A 24,637-nucleotide genomic window follows, 5' to 3' on the forward strand; every position below is an offset into this window, starting at 1 on the left:
AACAGAGCTGTAGAGCCATTACCTGAGTCACCTAAGGTGTTTTATGTAACAGGGCAGTAATGTTAACTGTGTCACCTAAGTTGTTTTATGTAACAGGGCAGTGGAGCCATTACCTGTGTCACCTAAGGTGGTTTACATAACAGGGCAGTGGAGCCATTACCTGTGTCACCCAAGGTGTTTACATAACATGACAGTAGAGTCATTACCTGTGTCATCTAAGGTGTTTTATGTAACAGGGGAGTAGAGCCATTACCTGTGTCACCTAAGGTGTTTTATGTAACAGGGCAGTGGAGCTATTACCCTAAGATGTTTTATGTAACAGTGTAGTAGAGCCATTACCTGTGTCACCCAAGGTGTTTACATAACATGACAGTAGAGTCATTATTTGTGTCACCTAAGGTGTTTTATGTAGCATGAGCAGTGGAGCTATTACCCCCAAGGTGTTTTATGTAACAGTGCAGTAGAGCCATTACCTGTGTCATCCAAGGTGTTTTATGTAACAGGGTAGTAGACCCATTACCTGTGTCACTTAAGGTGTTTTATGTAACTGGCCAGTTGTGCTGTGTTACCTATGTCACCTGTGTCACCTGTGTTATCTATGGTGTTTTATGTAACAGGGCAGTACAGTCATTACCTGTGTCATTCAAAGTGTTTTATTTAACAGGGCAGTAGAGTCATTACCTGTCACCTAAGGTGTTTTATGTAACAGGCCAATAGAGCCATTACCTGTGTCACCTAAGGTGTTTTATGTAACACAGCAGTAGAGTCATTACCCATGTCACCTAAGGTGTTTTATGTAACAGGGCAGTAGAGCCATTGCCCGTGTACCCTAAGGTGTTTTATATAACAGGGGCAGTGGAGCTATTACCCTAAGGTGTTTTATGTAACAGGGCAGTACAGCCATTACCTCTGTCATCCAAGATGTTTTATGTAACCAGGCAGTATAGCTATTAGCTGTGTCACCTAAGGGCTTTTATGTAACAGGGCAGTAAAGCCATTACCTGTGTCACCTAAATTGTTTTATGTTACAGGGCCGTAGAGCCATTACCTGTGTCACCTAAGGTGTTTTATGTAACAGGGAAGTAGAGACATTACTTGTGTCACCTAACGTGTTTAATGTAACAGGGCAGTGGAGCTATTACCCTAAGGTGTTTTTTATAACAGGGCAGTGGAGCTATTACCCATGTCCCCTAAGGTGTTTTATGTAACAGGACAGTGAAGCTATTACCCGTGTCACTTAAGGTCTTTTATGTAACAGGGCAGTAGAGCCATTACCTGTGTCACCTAAGTTGGTTTACGTAACAGGACAGTAGAGCCATTACCTCTGTCACCCAAGGTACTTACATAACAGGGCAGTAGAGCCATTACCCGTGTCACCTAAGGTGTTTTATGTTACAGGCTAGTAGAGCTATTACCCATGTCATGTAAGGTGTTTTATGTAAAAGGGCAGTAGAGCCATTACCTGTGTTACCTAAGGTGTTTTATGTAACAGGGCAGTAGAGCTATTACCCGTGTCACCTAAGGTGTTTTATGTAACAGGGTAGTAGAGCCATTACCTTTGTCACCTTAGGTGTTTAATGTAACAGGACAGTAGAGCTATTACCTGTGTCACCTAAGGTGTTTTATGTAACAGGGCAGTAGAACCATTATCTGTGTCATCTAAGGTATTTTTATGTAACAGGGCAGTAGAGCCATTACCCGTGTCACCAAAGGTATTTTATGTAACACGGCAGTAGAGCCATTACCTGTGTCACCTAAATTGTTTAATGTAACAGGGCAGTAGAGCTATTACCTGTGTACCCTAAGGTGTTTTATGTAACAGGGGCAGTGGAATTATTACCCTAAGGTGTTCTATGTAACAGGACAGTACAGCCATTACCTCTGTCATCCAAGGGCTTTTATGTAACAGGGCACTAAAGCCATTACCTGTGTCACCTAAGTTGTTTTATGTTACAGGGCTGTAGAGCCATTGTGTGTGTCACCTAAGGTGTTTTAAGTAACAGGGCAGTACAGCCATTACCTGTGTTACCTAAGGTGTTTTATGTAACAGGGCAGTAGAGCTATTACCTGTGTCACCTAAGGTGTTTTATGTAACAGGGCAGTAGAGCCATTGTGTGTGTCACCTAAGGTGTTTTAAGTAACAGGGCAGTACAGCCATTACCTGTATCACCTAAGGTGTTTTATGTAACATGGCAGTAGAGCCATTACCTGTGTTACCTAAGGTGTTTTATGTAACAGGGCAGTAGAGCTATTACCTGTGTCACCTAAGGTGTTTTATGTAACAGGGCAGTAGATCCATTGTGTGTGTCACCTAAGGTGTTTTAAGTAACAGGGCAGTACAGCCATTACCTGTGTCACCTAAGGTGTTTTATGTAACAGGGTAGTAGAACCATTACCTGTGTCACCTTAGGTGTTTAATGTAACAGGGCAGTAGAGCTATTACCTGTGTTACCTAAGGTGTTTTATGTAACAGGGCAGTAGAATCATTATATGTGTCATCTAAGGTATTTTTATGTAACAGGGCAGTAGAGCCATTACCCGTGTCACCAAAGGTATTTTATGTAACATGGCAGTAGAGCCATTACCTGTGTCACCTATGCTGTTTTATGTAACAGGGCAGTAGAGCCATTAACTCTGTCACCTTAGGTGTTTAATGTAACAGGGCAGTAGAGCTATTACCTGTGTCACCTAAGGTGTTTTATGTAACAGGGCAGTAGAGCTATTACCTGTATCACCTAAGGTGTTTTATATAACAGGGGCAGTGGAGCTATTACCCTAAGGTGTTTTATGTAACAGGGCAGTACAGCCATTACCTCTGTCATGCAAGATGTTTTATGTAACCAGGCAGTATAGCTATTAGCTGTGTCACCTAAGGGCTTTTATGTAACAGGGCAGTAAAGCCATTACCTGTGTCACCTAAATTGTTTTATGTTACAGGGCCGTAGAGCCATTACCTGTGTCACCTAAGGTGTTTTATGTAACAGGGAAGTAGAGACATTGCTTGTGTCACCTAAGGTGTTTAATGTAACAGGGCAGTGGAGCTATTACCCTAAGGTGTTTTATGTAACAAGGCAGTAGATCCATCACCCATGTCACCTAAGGTGTTTTATGTTACAGATTAGTAGAGCTATTACCCTTGTCATCTAAGGTGTTTTATGTAACAGGGCAGTAGAGCCATTACCTGTTTCACCTAAGTTGTTTTATGTTACAGGGCAGTAGATCCATTACCCATGTCACCTGAGGTGTTTTATGTAACCAGGCAGTAGAGCCATTACCCTTGTCAAAATAGGTGTTTTATGTAACAGGGCAGCAGAGCCATTACCTGTGTCACCAAAGGTATTTTATGTAACAGTGCAGTAAAGCCATTACCTGTATTATCAGGGCAGCAGAGTCATTTCCTGTGTCACCTAAGGTATTTTGTGTAACAGTGCAGTAAAGCCATTACCTGTGTTACCTTAGGTATTTTATGTAGCAGAGCAGGGAGCCATTACCTGTCTCACCTAAGGTGTTTTATGTAACAGGCCAGTAGAGCCATTACCTCTGTCACCTAAGATGTTTTATATAACAGAGCTGTAGAGCCATTACCTGAGTCACCTAAGGTGTTTTATGTAACAGGGCAGTAATGTTAACCGTGTCACCTAAGTTGTTTTATGTAACAGGGCAGTGGAGCCATTACCTGTGTCACCTAAGGTGGTTTACATAACAGGGCAGTGGAGCCATTACCTGTGTCACCCAAGGTGTTTACATAACATGACAGTAGAGTCATTACCTGTGTCACCTAAGGTGTTTTATGTAACAGGGGAGTAGAGCCATTACCTGTGTCACCTAAGGTGTTTTATGTAACAGGGCAGTGGAGCTATTACCCTAAGATGTTTTATGTAACAGTGTAGTAGAGCCATTACCTGTGTCACCCAAGGTGTTTACATAACATGACAGTAGAGTCATTATTTGTGTCACCTAAGGTGTTTTATGTAGCATGAGCAGTGGAGCTATTACCCCCAAGGTGTTTTATGTAACAGTGCAGTAGAGCCATTACCTGTGTCATCCAAGGTGTTTTATGTAACAGGGTAGTAGACCCATTACCTGTGTCACTTAAGGTGTTTTATGTAACTGGCCAGTTGTGCTGTGTTACCTATGTCACCTGTGTCACCTGTGTTATCTATGGTGTTTTATGTAACAGGGCAGTACAGTCATTACCTGTGTCATTCAAAGTGTTTTATTTAACAGGGCAGTAGAGTCATTACCTGTCACCTAAGGTGTTTTATGTAACAGGCCAATAGAGCCATTACCTGTGTCACCTAAGGTGTTTTATGTAACACAGCAGTAGAGTCATTACCCATGTCACCTAAGGTGTTTTATGTAACAGGGCAGTAGAGCCATTGCCCGTGTACCCTAAGGTGTTTTATATAACAGGGGCAGTGGAGCTATTACCCTAAGGTGTTTTATGTAACAGGGCAGTACAGCCATTACCTCTGTCATCCAAGATGTTTTATGTAACCAGGCAGTATAGCTATTAGCTGTGTCATCTAAGGTATTTTTATGTAACAGGGCAGTAGAGCCATTACCCGTGTCACCAAAGGTATTTTATGTAACACGGCAGTAGAGCCATTACCTGTGTCACCTAAATTGTTTAATGTAACAGGGCAGTAGAGCTATTACCTGTGTACCCTAAGGTGTTTTATGTAACAGGGGCAGTGGAATTATTACCCTAAGGTGTTCTATGTAACAGGACAGTACAGCCATTACCTCTGTCATCCAAGGGCTTTTATGTAACAGGGCACTAAAGCCATTACCTGTGTCACCTAAGTTGTTTTATGTTACAGGGCTGTAGAGCCATTGTGTGTGTCACCTAAGGTGTTTTAAGTAACAGGGCAGTACAGCCATTACCTGTGTTACCTAAGGTGTTTTATGTAACAGGGCAGTAGAGCTATTACCTGTGTCACCTAAGGTGTTTTATGTAACAGGGCAGTAGAGCCATTGTGTGTGTCACCTAAGGTGTTTTAAGTAACAGGGCAGTACAGCCATTACCTGTATCACCTAAGGTGTTTTATCTAACATGGCAGTAGAGCCATTACCTGTGTTACCTAAGGTGTTTTATGTAACAGGGCAGTAGAGCTATTACCTGTGTCACCTAAGGTGTTTTATGTAACAGGGCAGTAGATCCATTGTGTGTGTCACCTAAGGTGTTTTAAGTAACAGGGCAGTACAGCCATTACCTGTGTCACCTAAGGTGTTTTATGTAACAGGGTAGTAGAACCATTACCTGTGTCACCTTAGGTGTTTAATGTAACAGGGCAGTAGAGCTATTACCTGTGTTACCTAAGGTGTTTTATGTAACAGGGCAGTAGAATCATTATATGTGTCATCTAAGGTATTTTTATGTAACAGGGCAGTAGAGCCATTACCCGTGTCACCAAAGGTATTTTATGTAACATGGCAGTAGAGCCATTACCTGTGTCACCTATGCTGTTTTATGTAACAGGGCAGTAGAGCCATTAACTCTGTCACCTTAGGTGTTTAATGTAACAGGGCAGTAGAGCTATTACCTGTGTCACCTAAGGTGTTTTATGTAACAGGGCAGTAGAGCTATTACCTATATCACCTAAGGTGTTTTATATAACAGGGGCAGTGGAGCTATTACCCTAAGGTGTTTTATGTAACAGGGCAGTACAGCCATTACCTCTGTCATGCAAGATGTTTTATGTAACCAGGCAGTATAGCTATTAGCTGTGTCACCTAAGGGCTTTTATGTAACAGGGCAGTAAAGCCATTACCTGTGTCACCTAAATTGTTTTATGTTACAGGGCCGTAGAGCCATTACCTGTGTCACCTAAGGTGTTTTATGTAACAGGGAAGTAGAGACATTACTTGTGTCACCTAAGGTGTTTAATGTAACAGGGCAGTGGAGCTATTACCCTAAGGTGTTTTTTATAACAGGGCAGTGGAGCTATTATCCATGTCCCCTAAGGTGTTTTATGTAACAGGACAGTGAAGCTATTACCCGTGTCACTTAAGGTCTTTTATGTAACAGGGCAGTGGAGCCATTACCTGTGTCACCTAAGTTGGTTTACGTAACAGGACAGTAGAGCCATTACCTCTGTCACCCAAGGTACTTACATAACAGGGCAGTAGAGCCATTACCCGTGTCACCTAAGGTGTTTTATGTTACAGGCTAGTAGAGCTATTACCAATGTCATGTAAGGTGTTTTATGTAAAAGGGCAGTAGAGCCATTACCTGTGTTACCTAAGGTGTTTTATGTAACAGGGCAGTAGAGCTATTACCCGTGTCACCTAAGGTGTTTTATGTAACAGGGTAGTAGAGCCATTACCTTTGTCACCTTAGGTGTTTAATGTAACAGGGCAGTAGAGCTATTACCTGTGTCACCTAAGGTGTTTTATGTAACAGGGCAGTAGAACCATTATCTGTGTCATCTAAGATATTTTTATGTAACAGGGCAGTAGAGCCATTACCCGTGTCACCAAAGGTATTTTGTGTAACACGGCAGTAGAGCCATTACCTGTGTCACCTAAATTGTTTAATGTAACAGGGCAGTAGAGCTATTACCTGTGTACCCTAAGGTGTTTTATGTAACAGGGCAGTGGAATTATTACCCTAAGGTGTTCTATGTAACAGGACAGTACAGCCATTACCTCTGTCATCCAAGGGCTTTTATGTTAACAGGGCACTAAAGCCATTACCTGTGTCACCTAAGTTGTTTTATGTTACAGGGCTGTAGAGCCATTGTGTGTGTCACCTAAGGTGTTTTAAGTAAAAGGGCAGTACAGCCATTACCTGTGTTACCTAAGGTGTTTTATGTAACAGGGCAGTAGAGCTATTACCTGTGTCACCTAAGATGGTTTATGTAACAGGGCAGTAGAGCCATTGTGTGTGTCACCTAACGTGTTTTAAGTAACAGGGCAGTACAGCCATTACCTGTATCACCTAAGGTGTTTTATGTAACATGGCAGTAGAGCCATTACCTGTGTTACCTTAGGTGTTTTATGTAACAGGGCAGTAGTGCTATTACCTGTGTCACCTAAGGGGTTTTATGTAACAGGGCAGTAGATCCATTGTGTGTGTCACCTAAGGTGTTTTAAGTAACAGGGCAGTACAGCCATTACCTGTGTCACCTAAGGTGTTTTATGTAACAGGGTAGTAGAACCATTACCTGTGTCACCTTAGGTGTTTAATGTAACAGGGCAGTAGAGCTATTACCTGTGTCACCTAAGGTGTTTTATGTAACAGGGCAGTAGAATCATTATATGTGTCATCTAAGGTATTTTTATGTAACAGGGCAGTAGAGCCATTACCCGTGTCACCAAAGGTATTTTATGTAACATGGCAGTAGAGCCATTACCTGTGTCACCTATGCTGTTTTATGTAACAGGGCAGTAGAGCCATTACCCGTGTCACGAAAGGTATTTTATGTAACACGGCAGTAGAGCCATTACCTGTGTCACCTAAGTTGTTAAATGTAACAGGGCAGTTGAGCCATTACCTGTGACACCTTAGGTGTTTAATGTAACAGGGCAATAGAGCTATTACCTGTGTCACCTAAGGAGTTTTATGTAACAGGGCAGTAGAGCCATTATCTGTGTCACCTAAGGTATTTTATGTAACATGGCAGTTAAGCCATTACCTGTGTCACCAAAGGTATTTTATGTAACAAGGCAGTAGAGCCATTACTTGTTTCACCTAAGATGTTTTATGTAACAGGGCAGTAGAGCCATTATCTGTGTCACCTAAGATATTTTAAGTAACAGGGCAGTAGGCCCATTACCTGTGTCACCTATGGTGTTTTATGTAACAGGGCAGTAGAGCCATTACCTTTGTCACCTATGGTGTTTTATGTAACAGGGCAGTAGAGCCATTACCTTTGTCGCCTATGGTGTTTTATGTAACAGGGCAGTAGAGTCATTACCTTTGTCACCTTAGGTGTTTAATGTAACAGGGCAGTAGAGCTATTACCTGTGTCACCTAAGGTGTTTTATGTAACAGGGCAGTAGAGCCATTACCCGTGTCACCAAAGGTATTTTATGTAACACGGCAGTAGAGCCATTACCTGTGTCACCTAAATTGTTTAATGTAACAGGGCAGTAGAGACATTACCTGTGTCACCTATGGTGTTTTATGTAACAGGGCAGTAGAGCCATTACCTTTGTCACCTATGGTGTTTTATGTAACAGGGTAGTAGAACCATTACTTTTGTCACCTATGGTGTTTTATGTAACAGGGCAGTAGAGCCATTACTTTTGTCACCTATGGTGTTTTATGTAACAGGGCAGTAGAGCCATTACCCGTGTCACCTTAGGTGTTTAATGTAACAGGGCAGTAGAGCCATTACCTTTGTCACCTATGGTGTTTTATGTAACAGGGTAGTAGAACCATTACCTTTGTCACCTATGGTGTTTTATGTAACAGGGCAGTAGAGTCATTACCTTTGTCACCTTAGGTGTTTAATGTAACAGGGCAGTAGAGCTATTACCTGTGTCACCTAAGGTGTTTTATGTAACAGGGCAGTAGAGCCATTACCCGTGTCACCAAAGGTATTTTATGTAACACGGCAGTAGAGCCATTACCTGTGTCACCTAAATTGTTTAATGTAACAGGGCAGTAGAGCCAATACCTGTGTCACCTTAGGTGTTTAATGTAACAGGGCAGTAGAGCTATTACCTGTGTACCCTAAGGTGTTTTATGTAACGGGGGCAGTGGAGTTATTACCCTAAGGTGTGTTATGTAACAGGGCAGTACAGCCATTACCTCTGTCATCCAAGGGATTTTATGTAACAGGGCACTAAAGCCATTACCTGTGTCACCTAAGTTGTTTTATGTTACAGGGCTGTAGAGCCATTACCTGTGTCATCTAAGGTGTTTTATGTAACATGGTAGTAGAGACATTACTTGTGTCACCTAAGGTGTTTTATGTAACAGGGCAGTAGAGCTATTACCTGTGTCCCCTAAGGTGTTTTATGTAACAGGGCAGTGAAGCTATTACCCGTGTCACCTAAGGTCTTTTATGTAACCGGGCAGTGGAGCCATTACCTGTGTCACCTAAGGTGGTTTACGTAACAGGACAGTAGAGCCATTACCTCTGTTACCCAAGGTGTTTACATAACAGGGCAGTAGAGCCATTACCTGTGTCACCCAAGGTGTTTTATATAATAGTGGCAGTGGAGCTATTACCCTAAGGTGTTTTATGTAAGAGGGCAGTAGAGCCATTACCTATGTCACCTAAGGTGTTTTATGTTACAGGGTAGTAGAGCTATTACCCATGTCATGTAAGGTGTTTTATGTAAAAGGGCAGTAGAGCCATTAGCTGTGTCACCTTAGGTGTTTTATGTAACAGGGCAGTAGAGCCATTACCTGGGTCACCTAAGGTATTTTATGTAACAGTGCAGTAAAGCCATTACCTGTGTTACCTAAGGTGTTTTATGTAACAGGGCAGTAGAGCTTTTACCTGTGTCACCTAAGGTGTTTTTTGTAACAGGGCAGTAGAGCCATTATCTGTGTCAACTAAGGTATTTTAAGTAACAGGGCAGTAGAGCCATTACCTGTGTCACCTATGGTGTTTTATGCAACAGGGCAGTAGAGCCATTAACTCTGTCACCTTAGATGTTTAATGTAACAGGGCAGTAGAGCTATTACCTGTGTCACCTAAGGTGTTTTATGTAACAGGGCAGTAGAGCCATTATCTGTGTCACCTAAGGTATTTTTATTTAACAGGGCAGTAGAGCCATTACCTGTGTCACCAAAGGTATTTTATGTAACACGGCAGTAGAGCCATTACCTGTGTCACCTAAGTTGTTAAATGTAACAGGGCAGTTGAGCCATTACCTGTGACACCTTAGGTGTTTAATGTAACAGGGCAGTAGAGCTATTACCTGTGTCACCTAAGGAGTTTTATGTAACAGGGCAGTAGAGCCATTATCTGTGTCACCTAAGGTATTTTATGTAACATGGCAATAGAGCCATTACCCGTGTCACCAAAGGTATTTTATGTAACACGGCAGTAGAGCCATTACTTGTTTCACCTAAGATGTTTTATGTAACAGGGCAGTAGAGCCATTATCTGTGTCACCTAAGGTATTTTAAGTAACAGGGCAGTAGACCCATTACCTGTGTCACCTATGGTGTTTTATGTAACAGGGCAGTAGAGCCATTACCTTTGTCACCTATGGTGTTTTATGTAACAGGGCAGTAGAGCCATTACTTTTGTCACCTATGGTGTTTTATGTAACAGGGCAGTAGAGCCATTACCTTTGTCACCTTAGGTGTTTAATGTAACAGGGCAGTAGAGCTATTACCTGTGTCACCTATGGTGTTTTATGTAACAGGGCAGTAGAGCCATTACCTTTGTCACCTTAGGTGTTTAATGTAACAGGGCAGTAGAGCTATTACCTGTGTCACCACAGGTATTTTATGTAACACGGCAGTAGAGCCATTACTTGTTTCACCTAAGATGTTTTATGTAACAGGGCAGTAGAGCCATTATCTGTGTCACCTATGGTGTTTTATGTAACAGGGCAGTAGAGCCATTACCTTTGTCACCTTAGGTGTTTAATGTAACAGGGCAGTAGAGCCATTACCCGTGTCACCTTAGGTGTTTAATGTAACAGGGCAGTAGAGCTATTACCTGTGTCACCTATGGTGTTTTATGTAACACGACAGTAGAGCCATTACCCGTGTCACCTATGGTGTTTAATGTAACAGGGCAGCAGAGCCATTACCTGTGTCACCTATGGTGTTTTATGTAACACGACAGTAGAGCCATTACCCGTGTCACCTATGGTGTTTAATGTAAGAGGGCAGCAGAACCATTACCTGTGTCTCCTATGGTGTTTTATGTAACACAACAGTAGAGCCATTACCCGTGTCACCTAAGGTGTTTTATGTAACAGGGCAGCAGAGCCATTATCTGTGTCACCTAAGGTGTTTTATGTAACAGGGCAGCAGAGCCATTATCTGTGTCACCTAAGGTGGTTTATGTAACAGGGCAGCAGAGCCCTTTATCTGAACTACATAAACATTAAATCGCATTCCTTTCCAGTTATTAAAAAATGGTGAAAGTGTTTCACTTCAGAACTCCTTGCATTTCCCCAGGTGTTGGCTGTATATTACATTGTTGGCACCGAGATATCAGCAGATATTTATGTGGGGCTACTTTTTGCACTTCTGGTTCCACACACTATCTGTATACATTTTCTGCATAGTAATGTAATACAGTATGTTCATTATATTGATTACTGCTGCAGTAGTCTTAGCTATATGGGTTCTATCCTGCCAGTAATATAACGGGTGCCCAGCTTTCAAAGCTTCAGGGCACCCTCCCCACACCCAAACCTGTCAAGCAGCTTGAGCTGAGCTGAATAAAAGACAAGTTTGGGAGCAAAGTCCTTCAGAACTTTACTGCTGCCAAAGTGTACACTCCTCTGAGGCTTTTGAGGATCAATGGTCTGCTTGTACTTTCCTTTGCTGGGCAGATAAGTTCCCTTTGGGGAACAAAAATTAAAGTTTTTAAATTTATTGAGGTTTTTTTTTACTTTCCTCTTCAGTAAAGTTATTTTAAAGCTAGGAATGTTGTGTTTTAATGGACTGTCTCAAGACAGTACTTGTTTTTTCTATCAGTTTACAAGTAGTATTACATAACTGAAAACATATTTTCTCTGGAGAAATTGTGTTTGTTTTTCCTTGCTGGGACTGGCATATTGTTTTGAAAGTGCGCTTTACTGTTTTTTTCTGTTTAAAAAAATAATTTTTGTGGGCTGGTAGTTTTACTGGCATTTCCTGCTTGTCTTTCCTCTGTGAAAATGGCACTATTTTTGTCTTGACCAAGGCACACACTACTGGTCCCATGGTCAGTCCTTCTAGCCACAAAAAGAAAAAGTTAACCAAACAGCCTTTGCTACCACAGCAGGGTAGTGATTTGCCTCAGCCCCAGGTTGGTAACTATTTGCCTCAGCCACAAGTGGGTAACTCTGCTGTCACCATTTGTTGTTCCTCAGACCACTCATCTTTTACCGTAGATCCCTCTGATGTAGAACCTACAGCTCCTATGGACTGGGGGTTAGCCATGCCTGTAGGGCTGTTGGAGACCCTCAGTGGGCAATGGAGATCCACCCTTGTCAGTCCTGGGAGAGGGATCAGGGAAGGTTTCCCTGTTGTGCCAGAATGCTGTGCCCATCCCTGGGGAATCAGGTGCTGCCACTAGTAACAGTTTAGAGCCTAATTTTTCCTGTCAGAAAGAAGCAGAAAACCAAGCATATATCTATTCCTCTTCAAATGTCTTTAGACAGGAATAGTATACTGCATCTATCTCATGGTGTAATTCAGGTTATTGATCCTTCTTGTAAAGTAGTCCCTTGTAAAATAAAGAGGGATTCCTCTTTTCCTGAAGAGATACAAGATTCTGAATCTGAACAGAAAGATGCAGGGAAGAATTATTTTTTTTCCTCAGATTTCTTATTCAGACTCAAAGGCAAGCTCAGTTTCAGATTCTCCCTGTGGGGGTTTCTTTTACTCTGAGACTGTTGCTAGTGTGTGCCAGTGTTTTCAGTGGGAGAACACTTTGGTTTCTCTGTCCCTCAGAAGATACTATGAATTGCTACAGAAGGATTTTTCAGAACTTACACCCATTCCTCATGTTCTGTCTGCAATTTTTTTATCATAGTCAGCCAGCTGTCCCTAAAAAGGTAAATAGGATGTATAACGTTCCTAAGTTTTTTAATTTTTTATACACTATTTCCAAAACTGACCCAGCAGCTATAGCTTTAGTTGATCCCACTGCTGCTAATCACTTAGTTAATTCCAAACCTACTTGTTCAGATAACGATGGGACAATGATTGATAGGTATCAGACAAAAGGTGCACACTTCTGCAACTTTGGTTTTCAGAATTTTGAGTTGTCAGGTTAATGTGTTGCAGTTTGTTTTGTCAAATTGTGGAAGTATGAGAAATATTTTATCTGCAGTTTATTCTTGTGAGGAAAAATAATCTGTTTTAAATAACTTAGTTATTTCTTTTGCACAGGTCACTACTCATTCTTTGTAGTGTGTGTATGGATCAGTTGATACTTCTTCCAGGGCTATGGCCACAGGTACTCTTTTAAGGAGGTTTGCATGACTGCATTCTCAGAACCTTCCAAATTATGTTAAAAATGAGATTTGAAATTCTCCGTTGGGTAGAGGTTTTGTGTTTGGCCCCTGTGTTGCATATGTGATCAAAAAGTGTGATGAAAGGGGCAAGCTGATCTAGGGAATTGCAATGATTTTTCAACTCTCCTTTTCCAAAGTGTCCAAGGAATTATTTCCTCCTCTTCCAGTTTGCCAGAAAACAGAAAAAAAACAGTCTCAATAGAATTCGGGCAAAAAGACATTTTAGGAGAATGGCAAGGGAATTCCAAAAAAAAGTCTCTAACCTCCAAAAACTAAGGAAAGTCTACTATGTCTGAATAGCTATTCAAGAGACTTTGTGACCCACTCCCCAACTTGGCCCCCTTTTTCTTCCAGAAAATCTTAATCTCCATTTTTCTTTCGGCAACAGATTGCTTCAAATAAATGAGTTCTGAATATCATTCATCAAGGTTACAGATGGCAGTGGGAGGAAATTCCTCCATTCCTGGTGGTCATGCCTCTTCCTCTAGATCAGAGTCTTTTGTTCCTTGTGTTAAAGAAAGATAATGCTTGGAGACTAGTTCTAAATCTTTCTTTCCTAAACCTGTTTGTGATAGTGCCCTAATTCAAAAATGATGTCACTTTACAATCTATTATCTCTTCTTTCTCTTTCAAGTTTTCTGGTAATACTAGATTTATCAGATGCTTATCATCACATCCATATTCATCCAGACCTCAGATGTTTCTTAAAGTTTTTTTTTTATGTCTGTATCACATTACCAGTTATCTACTTTAACCTTTGGGTATTTACTGCAGCAAGAGTTTTCACAAAGTGTCTAGCTCCAGTTATAGCTGACTGCAGGCTACAGGGCATCCATATTTTTCCATATTTAGGCAGCTTGATTATCTTTTCAGAGTCTTTTTCAAAATGTCAGAAATTTCTCTCTTGTGTGAGAGATCTCTTACACAAGCTGGGATTCCAGAAGAACATTCAAAAGTCTTTCTTGACTCACTGACACAGGATTGTGTTCCTTGGATGTCAACTAGACACATCAGTTCAAAGAGCTTTTCTTCCACAGGAAATAAAATAGATCCTTATTTAGATATGTTTCTAAGGTTTTCCACTAAGACTTGTGTCACACTGCAAGGGAATACCTCAGGATTTTAAGTCTCATGACAACTGTGTTTCTCTTGATACCCCTGTCAAGATTCCAGATGAGAATACAGTGATATATAACATCTGTTTGGTCCCAGTATCAACACCCTTTATCTTTTCAAATCCTGGTGGTAGGGTTTGTCAGAAGAGAAATCTTTTGGTGGAGACAACAGATATCCTTAAATCCATGTCTACCCTTCTATCCCCCTGCTCCAAAGAAGTCAGTCACCACAGGCACTTCAGACTTTACTTGGGGAGCAGTTTCAGGAGGGCCAAAAGAGCAGGGGTGGAACACCAGGGGCAGATGCAAGCACATAAATGTCTAGGAGATGATTGCTCTAATCAAGGCACTCAACTCTTGGAACCATCTTTGGCTCCTGGAACCTCTTCAACTGGTTACAAGCAATACCACTGTCATGTAGTACATCAACAAGCAAGGTGGAACCAGGTCATACCCCCTTTGCAGACTAGCCATGTTAGCATGGGCTATAGCTTCACAGCACAATATCAATCTACAGGCATCCTACATTCCATTAGAGGAAAACTGTGTGGCAGAAAAGTTGAGGAGGTCAAGACATACCTTCATAAATGGAAATTAGGTTGGGGGGGTCTTTCAAGATTTGATCCATCTGTGGGGGTTCCTCGAGCAGACCTTTTTTTTTCTCCTGTTTGAACAAACAACTACCAAGTTTCTTTTCCAGCACTCCATGAAAAAAGGCCGGGTAGACAGATGCCTTTCATCTTCTCTGGACAGGAATGTTCCTGCATGCTTTTTCACCCATTCCACTAATATCCAGGGTACTTCTGAATAGTCAGAAGGAATTCCCCAAGACCATTTTTGTGACTCCATTCTGTCCTATACAACTGTGGTTATCCTTTCTTTCAGAAATGGCCAGGTGTAATTACCACAAGCTTCTTCACAGAGTGGATCTAATCACACAGGAACAGGGGTGTTTGATACACTCCAACATCAATCATTTTCAGTTGACTGCCTGGATGATAAGGCTTTAGTTCCTTTTAGACATCTGTTTACTGAGGACATATAGCAGGTACTAATGGAGGCAAAAAGGTCTGCTACTAGAAAATCAAATATTAGTAAATGGAAAAGGTTTTCTAGTTGGTGCCAACAACATAACCAGCACATATTCAGTGCTAGTTATTCTCTGGTTTTACAATATTTGTGTGAGTTAATATCCTGTGGCCTTTCTTATTCCTCTGTCATGGTTCTTTTATAGGCCATTTCAGCATGTCTGCCCAAAGATCCTCCTCTTTCAAGGTAGTCTCATGTCAAAGTGCTCTTGAAAGAGGTTTTGCATAAGAGGCCACCAAGTAAACTGGTGGCCCATCCTTAGGATCTTAATTCTGTGTTAGAGAAGCTAACACTTGCTCCATTTCAACCAGTTAATCTGGCTGATTTGAGGTTCTTAACATGGAAACAGTTTTAGCAATTGCTCTGGCCTCTGAAATGAGTGTATATGAGTTGTGTGTTCTTATGGTGAGTCAACCCTACCTCATTTTTCATAGGAACAGAGTTTCTTTGAGAACTAATCCTCGTTTTATGCTAAAAGTGGTATGCAACTTTACTTTAAGCCAATCTACCTATCTCCTTTCTTTCCTTACTGAATCTAACAATGAGAGAGAAAGTTTACTCCATACCTTGGGTGTCCACAGACAGATCTTTGGAACGATTGTCTATTTCTTGTGAACGTAAGAAGAAGGGACAACCTGTGTCAAAATAGACTATTTCCAAATGGTTGTCTAAAGTTATTACCTTTTGTTATACTTACCATAACAAATCTTTTCCAGGTGGGGTCAAGGCCCTGTTTTCCAGGGCCTTGCCTTCATATGTAGCCTTTTGGAAAGGGTTAGATTCTAGAAATATTCAAGAAGCTGCTACACGGTCCTCTGTACATACTTTTACAAAGCACTATAGGCTTGATTCATTCTCCAGGCCCAGATCAAGCTTTGAGTGGATCATTCTCCAGGGGTTCCTGGACCCTACTCCTTTCACCTCCCAAATGTAGTTGGCTATGGTACACTACCTACTTAGTTAAGGCTACTGCATCAGGGAATAATGTGATGAACATAGTGCAGTTGTGTAAGGTGAACTTAACATAACAGGAAATGTTCGCATGATCACTGCTGCAGTAGCTGCTCCCTTTCTCCACCCCCCTCTTGTTTTTTGGTGTGTTTTTTATTACAGGGTGTGGGCATTTGTTTTGTTGTTCCTACCATAGTCCTTTTTAGGGCTCAGCCTCCCTCATCCTGCTGGCAGGAAAGCTCTGAAAGGCTTGAAGCCCAAACCTGTGTTTTACTCAACTCACTGCTACACAAGGAGGAGCCAGGGATCTGCACACGAAATTAGAAAATCCGTAAAAAATGTCCAAACCAAGTAAGTAAACTTGTGCTCAACGTTTATTTAAGCCACAATGTCTCTGTTTAGCTTTTCGTCGGTGACTCCTCACCAACTTCCTCAGAACAGGAAATAAACACATTCAACACATCCTGTTTAAATACTACAATATAACTCCCTACTTTTGCCACACTGCCACCTGTGGTCGGAATACAAAATTTCAATATATTAAAAAGAACATACAAAAAGGCATAAGACTATTTAAAAACATATGTAAATATAAAACACTCCCTTAACGATATAGGATTAAAAAACAATAAGTCAATAGCCAACAGGCTTGACTTGGAAAAAAGAAACCAGAAATAGGTATTGAAATAAAATAAAATAAATAACTCACTTCATGGTTAATAAATTAGACCCATGATGGAGCAATGCATATGCAAAAAAAATTTAAAAACAAAGGCTACTGAAAAACATGTATCAAAATTTTGCACATTAACGTATGAAATAGCAAAGCTACCTTATCAAACTTTTCAGTTTCAAAACACAGGAAATTGACAACATGTTGTTCAAGCCTGGAAAATGGTATGCTTCCAGCCTCAATTGCCAAAGCAATTCTCTGAGTTCCAACAAATAGGAAACAGGCCCCTCCCCCTGTTATCATGCACAATCTGATCAATCACTGTGAAGCTAAACCCATGCCCCAGGCACTCGCTAATGTGTTTAGCAAGTGCATTAGCCATTTTTTCTTTCTTGATGGCATACAGATGTTCATATAAGCGCTCATGCAGTTTCCGGTACGTTGAGTACAAGTTTACTTACTTGGTTTGGACATTTTTTATGGATTTTCGAATTTGGTGTGCAGATCCCTGGCTCCTCCTTGTGTAGCAGTTGGTTTTGTCTTTTTTATTGTTGAGCTGGTTTTCTTTGTTCGGATGCCATGTCGATCACTGCACCAGTATCTACACCTTCTTCACCATCGGCACAAGCTGGAGATTTAACCTTACTTATAAATCTTTTGACCCAAAAGGTTGAGTCATTATCCCAATGGATGGATGGTCTTATGGGAACCTCTCAGTCTTTGGTGGGCCTTTCTTCATCTCCCACACAGCCACTTGTTCAGGAGGTGGATGGACTGCAACAATCGCAGGCTGTAATATCAGACTTTGGGGGAAGTAACACCATTGTTATGCCACGATCTCAGCAGAGAACAGCCCAAATGGATTCTTGTGCTTTGGGGAATACGCTGAGATCTGGCCAGAATGCCCAGGGGGTGATGGCCCCATTGAACGCCAGTAATCTTAATGGAGTGGATCAAGGTATTTTTCAGCCGGTTCTAAACAATTGGTTGAAGCACCCGTTTTGCTTCCATAATACGTCTAGAGACTCTGCTTTTGAACAGAGTAGTTCGGGGAGCATTGAATTACCTCAGAAATTAAATCAGTTTGATCAAAAAGTAATTAAGCTAAGAAAGTTACAGTTAGAGGTTGCCTATTTTGGTGAATGTCAGTGTTCCAAAATAGTACCCAAAGGGCTCCATTCATGGCAGTATCCTACGGGCCTGGAGGAAGGCTCGGCCTTCCATAATGATTTAATTTCTCTCTTTGATAAGCATGGGTTCGAGCTCTTAAATTTAATCCGCCATCATTACCAGGAGGCAGTTACCTCTCTTTCAGAGGAGCTAACTATTTTAGATGAAGCCATCAGGAAGGACATTAATTTTTCTAGATACAGATTTGATTACGATTGGATCTATACTAGTATAGATCAGCATGTTTCCAAAATAACTGCTAACAAAGTTAAAAAGTTGCAAAGGGACATTAAAGATTATAATTAGGGCTTAGCTTATCCCAAGCCTCCTAAGTCCCAAAGCAATTATTTGGGTACATTAGCTCGGCATTCAGATGATCGGAATGGAACTGAAGAAGTTAGATCTGATATGGTTAATAATGGCCATGATGGGGGCCTTTCAGATGACCCCACTGAATATAATTCAGTTCGAAGGAGTGACCGGATAGCTTCACTTAGTAAATCGACTAATCCTCCTGTGGAAGGTGAGGGCTCAAATTTTCGGAACCCAGCCTCGTCACCCCAACTGTCTCCGGGACGGAAGTTCAAGAACAGAACCAGGAACAGGAGGAACTGACTAGGATACAGGCTGGTCCTTCTAAATCGGGGCAGTCTTCCTTTGAGATAATATTCAATACTGGAAGGGACTTTAAGATCTATAATTTTTCCGGGTTTTCTTTTCCTCCACCTCTGGTTGATCTTCTGACTAAGGGCCTATCATTTGTACCGGCCCGCAGGGCCAATTTGGCTAACACATTGGTTGACCTAAATTATTTACCAGGAATCTGAATTTACATCTCCTACTAGGGGACCAGTGTTCTTCTCCAAAGGCTTTTTCCATTCCCAGCACCTTTAATCCACCCCTGCTTCCTTCAGTCAGCGTCTTTGATCAACTATGTGACCTGGACATTTGTGCTACTCTTGAAACCAAGAAGAATGTTGGCTTCAATACTACCAAGGAGGAATTGGCTTTGCTTGAACCGTTATGTCACTCAGGGGTCAGAGTGATGCAGCCGGACAAAGGGGGAGGCCTAGTGGCTATGGATGTGGAGGATTATATTAAGAGAATGGAAGCTATTCTGGCCTCTGAGGCATATGATGAGGTATCTAAAAATGAGTTGAACATCAACATATCTCGTGTCTGTTCTTATTACGATGACATGTTTATCAATGGGGTGATAGATTTGGATGTGTTCAATTATATTTCTATATCCAACCCCAAGATTCCAGCTTTATTTGGCAACCCTAAGATCCATAAAAATATGTTGGATCCCCCCCATGCGCCAGTTGGTTAGCGCTAGGGGGAGTATGACGTATGCTGGAGCCAAGGTTGTGGACACTATCTTGAAAAAGTATGTCATCAGTGAGGAGCACATCTCAAAGGATTCTTGGTCTTTTTTAGGCAAAGTGAACTGGATTATATTCAAAACTGAGAATCACTTCCTCACCATTGATGTGATAGACTTGTATTCCTCTATCCCCCACTCAGTAGCATTGGAATGAATTCAAGCGATTTTGATTTCGAAACAAGCTCATGCCAAAGAAATTTTGATGTTCAGAGAACTCTTAGACATAGTTCTTACATGCAATTATTTCTCCTTCAACAACCGATGGTTCCATCAAAGGATAGGGGTGCCCATGGGGTCCCCTTGTGGGGCCAGCATAGCAAATTTGGTGATGGCATTCTAGGAGAAAGAGTTTGTCTTTCCTAACCCATTATTTAAAGAGAAAGTCCTATTGTATACCCGATTTTTGGACGATATTTTCATCATTTTCCAAGGGGGGAGGGAAGCAGCAGACTCCATCCTGGAATGCTTTAATACATCTACTGAATTCCTTAGGTTCACCTCTAACTTTTCCATGGAGAAAATTGCTTATTTGGATGTTGATCTGTCTAAGGATAACTACAGGGGTTGCTATATGGCCAACATCCATCACAAACCTACTTTCTCAAACTCATATTTGCACTTTGAAAGTAACCACCCCTTTCACCAGAAGAGGTCGATAGTCAAGGGCCAACTGGTCCGGGCAGCCAGGATGGTGACACAGGACAGTGATTTCTTAAAGGAATGTGAGTTTATCAGAAACCTCTTTTTGAATAGGGGTTATCCCGGCCATCTGATTTCAGACCTCTGTAATGAGGCAAGTCGCAAGAGGGAGAATGGGGTATATCTTCCCATTTTGGGCCAGTCCATTGCAGATCAAGGTGTGTTGGTTGACGATACCTGGATTAGATCTACTTATGCCTGCAGCTTCATCACTACTTACAGTTTGGATGCGGGGGCTATTGCTTCTATTATTATGAATAATTGGTGTTTACTTACACCAGACAATCATGGTCCTTCAGCTTTAGGGTTAAATCCTCAAGTCATTTACAAGAGAGGTTCCAACTTAAAAAACATCCTTGAAAGGAAACCTAGACCTACTCAGGCACGCTCGGGCATGTTCAAATGCAACATGTGCAGATAATGCCAATATGTGAAAGTGGGAACTTATTTTGCGATCAGAGAGAGAAAGTTCAAAATCCAGGGGAGGTTCAACTGTGCCAGCACACATGTGGTTTACCTGGCCCAGTGTTCTTCATGTCCGGCTTTCTATATAGGGAAAACTGACCGGAAACTGCATGAACATCTATATGCCATCAAGAAAGAAAAAATGGCTAATGCACTTGCTAAACACATTAGCGAGTGCCCGGGGCATGGGTTTAGCTTCACAGTGATTGATCAGATTGTGCATGATAACAGGGGGGGGCCTGTTTCCTATTTGTTGGAACTCAGAGAATTGTTTTGGCAATTGAGGCTGGAAGCATACCATTTTCCAGGCTTGAACAACATGTTGTCAATTTCCTGTGTTTTGAAATTGAAAAGTTTGATAAGGTAGCTTTGCTATTTCATACGTTAATGTGCAAAATTTTGATACATGTTTTTCAGTAGCCATTGTTTTAAAAATGTTTTTGCACATGCATTGCTCCATCATGGGTCCAATTTATTAACCATGAAGTGAGTTATTTATTTTATTTTATTTCAATACCAATTTCTGGTTTCTTTTTTCTAAGTTAAGCCTGTTGGCTATTGACTTATTGTTTTTTAATCCTATATTGTTAAGGGAGTGTTTTATATTTACATATGTTTTTAAATAGTCTTATGCCTTTTTGTATGTTCTTTTTAATATATTGAAATTTTGTATTCTGACCACAGGTGGCAGTGTGGCAAAAGTAGGGAGTTATATTGTAGTATTTAAACAGGATGTGTTGAATGTGTTTATTTCCTGTTCTGAGGAAGTTGGTGAGGAGTCACCGACGAAAAGCTAAACAGAGACTTTGTGGCTTAAATAAACATTGAGTACAAGTTTACTTACTTGGTTTGGACATTTTTTACGGATTTTCGAATTTGGTGTGCAGATCCCTGGCTCCTCCTTGTGTAGCAGTTGGTTTTGTCTTTTTTATTGTTGAGCTGGTTTTACTCAGCTCAGCTTGAGCTGGTTGGCAGTTTGGGTGCATGGAAGGTCCCCTGAAGCATTGAAAGCTGGCTGTCCTTTATATCCTTGGCAGGATATAACCCATATAGCTAAGGCTACTGCAGCAGTGATCATCTGAACATTAACTGTTATGGTAAGTTCAGCTTACAAAACTGTAGTATTTATTTTCAGACAGCTACACAAATTCCTGAATTTCCTACAGTGCAGGGGTTAGTGTCACTGCCTCATAGCAACAGGTTCTCCGGTTCGATCCTTGGTTGGGGTGCCTTCTGTGTGGAGTCTGCATATCCTCCCTGTGGTCATGTGGGTTTCCTCCGGGTGCTCCGGTTTCCACCCACATCTCTAAGACATGCTGTAGATGGATTGGACACTCTAAATTGCCCCTAGGTGTGAGTGAGTGCGTGTGTGTGTGTGTGTGTGTGTGTGTGTGTGTGTGTGTGTGTGTGTGTGTGTGTGTGTGTGTGTGTGTGTATGCCTCCTGTGGAAGGTTGGGCAATGGGCTGGCAACTCGACACAGAAAAACTCCACTGCCAGTAATGAGCAGACAGGTGATCCGCTGTGGCGACCCTTAACCGGGAAAAGCCGAAAAAAGAAGATTTTGTTTTAACTATTAATGCTGCTACTAATTTTCCTCACAAATATTTTATCACTCAGTAGTAACAACACTTTCCCTGGGATTCATGAAGCTCGGTGCAAGGCCGGCGTAAGGCTTGCGCCGGCCGTGCGGCATATATATGGAGTAGTAGCGCCATATGCATATTAATGAAGGCGCGCAGCCACCACAGCCACGTGCATAGGAAACGTGCGTGAGTGCATGGGGCGTATTGAAGTTGCGCACAGAGGTGTGTCAATGTCGGCTGTCGATGAGCAGCCTAAACTGCTGAATATTATATTCCGCCTGCAATAGTAATCGCACCTATCAGTGTCCGTGGATACTGAAACGTATGCAAAGCATGCAAGATAGTTCCTGCGAACAAAAAATGAATAAGCAAACACAAATGCACGGTGGGGAATAACGGGTCTCTAACCCTTGAACAAATGACATGGAAAACCGTGTGCCCGTAGTCCAACATAGTGTAGATAGCTATACTTTGTGGAAGTGAAACGCATCATATGTTAGCGCGCTGCCAGTAGGTACGTCCAGCCCAATGGAGAGGGTCACCAGCTGACCCATAATGTGAGGAAGGGTACATAGCTGGGCAGATGTGTCCATAACAAAATACACGAGGAGAAATGTAGATTTATGTCCGCATTTCACATACCAAATGTGATAGGAAATAGAATACGCATGTAAACGAAACAGAAGGAGCATATAAACAGCTACAACAATAAGGACACATGTAGGCTGAAAAGAACAGTATGATCCATAACGTCGACTAAGATTATCACCTGTCCCAGTTTGTGAGTGACAGTCCCTCTGTGGGCAGATGTGTCCTGACACAAACTTGTAAAAATGGCAAATGTCCAAAGATTATAGGACATAATTATTCCTTAGACGTTATGTAATAGTTGCATTAAAGAGTTTCTCTGTACGTATATTACATAAATGCCATAAGAAACAAAATAAGCCACCAAAATGCTACAAGAATAAGCTTAGATATAGGCAAGAATTGTAAGTTCTATCTGCCGAACTGACCGTGGGTATGTGTCGACCTGTAAAATGTGATGTGTTCACCACAAATGTCACACTGTGGCCAATTGAAAAGGTGGAAACCCTACCGTTGACTGTGGGGAGGCACTGTCCACAACAGTCAGATATGTGTAAGGAATAGCTTGGACATAGGAAAAGGTGCCATCTTACCAATGAGTACAACAGGCTGGCAAAATCCGGAAGTCAGCGGTATAAGCCGAACATGTATGTGACAGTTGAACGGGTAGTACCCGGGTATACCAACCAAGTAATGAAAGTTAAGTATGACCGTGTACCTATGTGCATGAGGTATAGCATGTGGAAAGCAAACATGGCAGGGTAGTCCACACAACCATAAAGGTACCTGACACATGTAGGGTATTCAATGTGTTACTCTGGCTGTGTCATGGGCCAACAACCAAAGCAGTGATCTATGGGGTGTGAGGAATTTGCGTGTGAGGGGTGGATGGGTAATGGTTAAATCCTCCAAGGCGATACTGTGTCGTATGCAGAAAAGGTGAACCGGAGGTGTACGAGGGGGCAGCGGGTGAAGCTGAAAGTAACACAAACACATGTAGAAACAGCTGCAAGACAAGCAGACAGGCCATAGTGTAGAACACAATCCCACAAACATATGAATATGGAAATGTGCAATACAAATGTATAGCTATGTCACCATCACATACCCACAGATTGGTCCTGATGGAACTGGCCATAACAAATGCAACACACCTGGATGCATAATGGCCTACCCAGCATCCCCTCCACATCACACAACCCGCTCCCGTACCAGAAGTCCACCACATCCAGCCGTACTTGGCCTACTGGCTCGTTGCAGACACAGCTACACATAGTGACCCCTATGCATATGTAGTAGGTGATGTCACCCTAGGCAGTTTCAGGATTGCAAACCATGTATCCCTTGCATGTAAAACCCCCTGCACATTTTCGTAAAGCCACAAAAATCTTCGGAATCTGTCTTGTTTTGGTCTTGTCAAATTTTTGGGATATCCCTCATGGGATAACTAACCTATGTAAATAGTAGAATGGGTATGAAGACACGATGTCCAATCTTGTAGATATCTGGACACAAGTCAGAATGTGCAGTAGAGGTCCATGACACTGTCCAGCCCAAAGTGGTCATGCATAACCTACTACCCAGGATAAAACACCTTCCCATGATGCACGTGTCCCAACACGAATAGGCGGGAGAATATATTGCACACATTCACATAGTGGCAAATGGCATAAGGGTGATGATGACACTGACGTAAACAGGATAACCCTGATCAAGTGTGAGGGACACTTACTGTGTGCAGGTGTGACCGACCATACCTGTCAA

Source organism: Protopterus annectens, chromosome 7.part0 (genome assembly GCF_019279795.1).
Source record: "Protopterus annectens isolate FY-2018-M chromosome 7.part0, PAN1.0, whole genome shotgun sequence".
NCBI lineage: Eukaryota > Metazoa > Chordata > Ceratodontiformes > Protopteridae > Protopterus > Protopterus annectens.